The sequence below is a fragment of the Bos taurus genome, chromosome 1, assembly GCF_002263795.3.
Source record: "Bos taurus isolate L1 Dominette 01449 registration number 42190680 breed Hereford chromosome 1, ARS-UCD2.0, whole genome shotgun sequence".
In the NCBI taxonomy this organism is placed as follows: domain Eukaryota; kingdom Metazoa; phylum Chordata; class Mammalia; order Artiodactyla; family Bovidae; genus Bos; species Bos taurus.
The window spans coordinates 8,564,818-8,570,302 of record NC_037328.1 but is presented as its reverse complement, the minus strand read 5'-3'; positions in this window follow the sequence as shown (position 1 = coordinate 8,570,302).

Below are 5,485 nucleotides of genomic sequence, written 5' to 3'. Positions count from 1 at the left end.
ATGCTACTGCAGAACAGTGGAGAAATAACTCCAGAAAGCATGAAAAGATGGAGCCAAAGAAAAACAATGCTGAGTAGTGGATGTTACTGGTGATGGAAGTAAAGTCCAAGGCTGTAAAAAACCAATATTGTATAGGAATCTGGAATGCTAGGTCCATGAATCAGGGTAAAATGGAAGTAGTCAAACAGCAGATGGCAAGAGTGAACATCAAACTTTTAGGAATCAGGGAACTAAAATGGTCTAGACTGGGCAAATTTAATTCATTCTGACCATTATATCTACTACTGTGGGCAAGAATACCTTAGAAGATATGGAGTAGCCCTCATAGTCAACAAAAGAGTCCAAAATGCAGTAGTTGGGTGCAGTCTCAAAAATAACAGAATGATCTCTGTTCATTGCCAAGGTAAGCCATTCAATATCACAGTAACCCAAGTCTATACCCTGATCAGTAGTGCTGAAGAAGCTGAAGCTGAATGGTTCTATGAAGACCTACAAGACCTTCTAGAACTAACATGAAAAAGTGATGTCCTTTTCATCTTAGGGAACTGGAATGCAAAAGTAGGAAGTCAAGAGATATCTGGAGTAAAGTCAAGTTTGACCTTGGAGTGCAAAATGAAGCCAGGCAAAGGCTAATAGTGTATTACCAAAAGAACACACTAGTGATAGCAATCATCCTCCTCCAACAACACAAGAGAAGGTCCTCATGGACCTAACCAGACAGTCAATACCGAAATCAGATCGATTATATCCTTTGCAGCCAAAGATGGAGAAGCTCTATACAGTCAGCAAAAACAAGACCAGGAGCTGACTTTGGCTCCAATCATGAACTCCTTATTGCCAAATTCAGACTGAAATTGAAGAAAGTAGGGAAAACCACTAAGCCATTCAGGAATGACCTAAATCAAATCCCTTAGATTATACACTGGAAATGACAAATAGATTTAAGGGGTTAAATGTGATAGGCAGTGATCAAGACCACCTCCAAAGGAAAGAAATGAAAAGGGCAAACTGGTTGTCAGAGGAGGCCTTACAAGTATCTGAGAAAAGAAGAGAAGCTAAAGGCAAAGAAGAATAGGAAAGATATACCTATTTGAATGCAGACTTCCAAAGAATAGCAAGGAGAGACAAGAAAACTTTCTCAGTGATCAGTGAGTGCAAAGAAATAGAGGAAAACAATAGAATGGGAAAGGCTAGTGATCTCTTCAAGAAAATTCAAGATATCAAGGGAACATTTCATGCAAAGATGGGCTCAAAAAGGGACAGAATGGTATGGACCTAACAGAAGCAGAAGATATTAAGTAGAAGTGGAAACAATTCACAAAAGAATTATACAAAAAAGATCTTCATGACCCAGATAACCACGATGGTGTGATCACTCACCTAAAGCTAGACATCTTGGAAAGTGAAGTCAAGAGGACCTTGGGAAGCATCAGTCTGAATGAAGCTAGTAAGGTGATGGAATTCCTGTTGAGCTATTTCAAATCCTAAAAGATGATGCTGTGAAAGTGCTGCACAAAATATGCCAGCAAATTTGGTAAGCTGAGCAATGGCCACAGGACTGGAAAAAATCACTTTTCATTCCAATCCCAAAGAAAGGCAATGTCAAAGAATGTTAAAACTACCACACATTTACACTCATCTCACACGCTAGCACAGTAATGCTCAAAATTCTCCAAGCCACACTTCAACAATATGTGAACCATGAACTTCCAAATGTTCAAGCTGGATTTAGAAAAGGCAGAGGAAGCAGAGATCAAGTTGGCAACATTCATTGGATTATTGAAAAAGCAAGAGAATATCAGAAAAACATCTGTTTTTGGTTTATTCATTATGCCAAAGTATTTGACTGTGTGTATCACAATAAACTGTGGAAAATTCTTCAAGAAATTGGAAATACCAGACTCCTGACCTGCCTCCTGAGAAATCTGTATGCAGGTCAAGAAACCATAGTTAGATCAGAACATGCAACAGACTGGTTCCTAATCGAGAAAGGAGTGTGCCATGGCTGTATATTGTCACCCTGTTTATTTAACTTATATGCAATACATCAAGCAAAATGATGGGCAGGATAAAGCACAAGCTGGGATCAAGATTGCAGGAAGAAATATCAATAACATCAGATACACAGATGACACCACCCTTATGGCAGAAAGCAAAGAACTCAAGAGCCTATTCATGAAAGTGAAAGAAGTGAGTGAAAAAGCTAGCTTAAAATTCATCATTCAAAAAACTAAGAACATGGTATCCGGTCCCATCACTTTATGCCAAATAGATGGGGAAACTATGGAACCAGTGAGAGACTTTATTTTGGAGGGCTTCACAATCACTGCAGATGCTAAGTGAAGCCATGAAATTAAAAGATGGTTGCTCCTTGGAAGAAAAAATATGACCAACTTAGCATATTAAAAAGCAGAGACATTACTTTGCCAACAAAGGTCTGTCAAGTCAAAGCTATGGTTTTTCCAGTGGTCATGTATGAAGGTGAGAGTTGGACTATAAAGAAAGCTGAGTGCCAAAGAGTTGTTGCTTTTGAACTGTGGTGTTGGAGAAGAATCTTGGGAGTCCCTTGGGCTGCAAAGAAATCCAACCAGTCAATCCTAAAGGAAATCAGTCCTGAATATTCATTGGAAGGACTGATGCTGAAGCTGAAACTCCAATACTTTGGCCACCTGATGCAAAGAACCAACTCATTTGAAAAGACCCTGATGCTGGGAAAGATTGAAGGTGAGATGAGAAGGGGACAACAGAGGATGAGATGTTTGGAGGGCATCACCAACTCAATGGACAGGAGTTTGAGTAAAGTCTGGGAGTTGGTGATAGACAGGGAGGCCTGGCGTGCTGCAGTCCATGGGGTCTCAAAGAGTCAGACACAACTGAGGAACTGAACTGAACTGAAGGAGTTCAATCCCTGGGTTAGAAAGATCTCCTAGAGGAGAGTATGGCAACCCACTCCAGTATTCTTCCCTAGAGAATCTCATGGGTAGAGGAGCCCAGTGGGCTACAGTCTATGGGTTTGCAAAGAGTCATACAGGACTGAAACAACTGAAACATGCATGCAGCATGTTTTAGCTTTGTTTATATGATTTCAGTTCAGTTCAGTTCAGTTGCTCTGTTCTGTCCAACTCTTTGCAACCCCATGGACAGCAGCACACCAGGCCTCCCTGTCCATCACTAATGACTGGAATTTACCCAAGCTCATGTCAATTGAGTGGGTGATGCCATCCAACCACCTCATACTTTGTCGCCCCCTTCTTCTTCCACCTTCAATGTTTCCCAGTATCAGAGTCTTTTCAAATGAGTTAGCTCTTCACATCAGGTGGCCAAAGTACTGGAGTTTCAGCTTCAACATCAGTCCTTCAATGAACACTCAGGACTGATCTCCTTTAGGATGAACTGGTTGGACGTCCTTGCAGTCCAAGGGACTCTCAAGAGTCTTCTCCAACACTACAGTTCAAAAGCATCAATTCTTCTGCCTTCAGCTTTCTTCACAGTCCAACTCTCACATCCACACATGACCTCAGGAAAAACCATAGCCTTGACTAGATGGACCTTTTGTTGACAAAGTAATGTCTCTGCTTTTCAATATGCTATCTAGGTTGGTCATAACTTTCCTTCCAAGGAGTAAGCGCCTTTTAATTTCATGGCTGCAATCACCATCTGCAGTGATTTTGGAGCCCCAAAAAATAAAGTCTGACACTGTTTCCACTGTTTCCCCATCTATTTCCATGAAGTGATAGAGTGATGCAACCAGATGCCATGATCTTCGTTTTCTGAATGTTGAGCTGTAAGCCAACTTTTTCACTCTCCACTTTCACTTTCATCAAGAGGCTTTTTAGTTCCTCTTCACTTTCTGCCATAGGGGTGGTGTCATCTGCATATCTGAGGTTATTGATATTTCTCCCGGCAATCTTGATTCCAGCTTGTGCTTCTTCCAGCCCAGCGTTTCTCATGATGTACTCTGCATATAAGTTAAATAAGTAGGGTGGCAATATATCCAAGCAATTCCAGAAGACAGGTAGAAATGGAAACTAGCAAGAAAGGATCCACTCCAAGTTGGAAGGGCATCCTTCACAGTTCCACACAAACTGGAAGTAAACCTCCCCTGATCCCTTATTTTCAAAGAAGTAAAAATTAGAGGCAATGCAAAAGGAGAATGATGAAATATACAGCTGATGGTCTTTGCTAATATTTGCAGAGGCCAGTTATACTAGTAATTAGAAGTACTGTCTTCAAATAATGTACATATTTCAGCCAGGCACACTCATCTGAACAATCAGGCCTGAAACTTAGAAAAATACAGTTACAAATGGGACTGCACAGTAAGCAAAGAAAATAAATTGTGATTTCAAACCCCTCCATGCTTTTGTGTTGAAAATAAAAATAATCATAATAAATCATTATCAATAATGCCACATCTGGATTAGGGAAGTAATGTTTACATGAATCCAATAGATTTATAAAGCTTTCAGCACTGCAGTCTTGGTCTGAGAACCTTTCCTTGGCCACCTCCTCTCTGTCACCAAAGCAGATGGCCAACTTATACATGCAAATGAAAAACAAACTAAAGTTATAAAACAAAAGGATGGGATTCAACAAGCTAAACTTAAATTATTAGCTGAAGGATCCCAGCAGTAGCTATTACCAAATTCAGACCAGCCCACCCTGTTGAGAAGGACTAGAATAGTTATGCAATATCTGTGAGGCATTTTAAATCCATTAGTTAAAAATATGTGCTTGGCGAATCATGGTATTGCAGACATTATGACAGGATGCTGCCTTCTCTTAGCCTGGGGAGTATAATTAAGTGCAGTGCTCAAATAAATGGTTTGAAGTCACACATATTATCCATCTTTTCTGGCTCAAAAGAAGTTCTGAGTCTCTGCTCCAAGTATTCACCTCGACCTAGCCTCAAGATGTGTTTTCCTTAAACCGTTCGAGATGATTAAATGAAAATGTATTCCCATCCAATATTATGCTTGCCTCAATCAACATTCTCTGGTGGTGGTTACAAACTTTATACCTTTTTTTCTTAATATAAATACTCACTTTTCCTGGTAGATGTACAAGGTTGTTAGAAGTTAGGAGAAACAGCTAATTAAATACCATGGATCCTTTTGGGTACGTACTTGAAGCTGTAGCCGTTTGACATCTGCACATTTACTACATTGAGGACTTAGTTGGGGAAATGAAACTGCATGTCTTCATTTGCAGTTCTTCATGAAACTTCATACTTCATCAAACAGTATGATGACATCTATAATTCCATAATAGTTTGGCTAAAATCAGTACCAGATATATGACACAAGTTTAATCTCCTACAATGAAGGCATGTTGACATTTTAAGGTCAAGCTAGTGATTTTCTGGCATTATTTGAGATGGAGTTACCAATAGAATTATAGGCAATATAATTCCTTTTAAAAATAATATAATCATTCACTCTGTAAATTTGAGAGTGAAAAGTGTCATTAAGATTTCAAGACTATT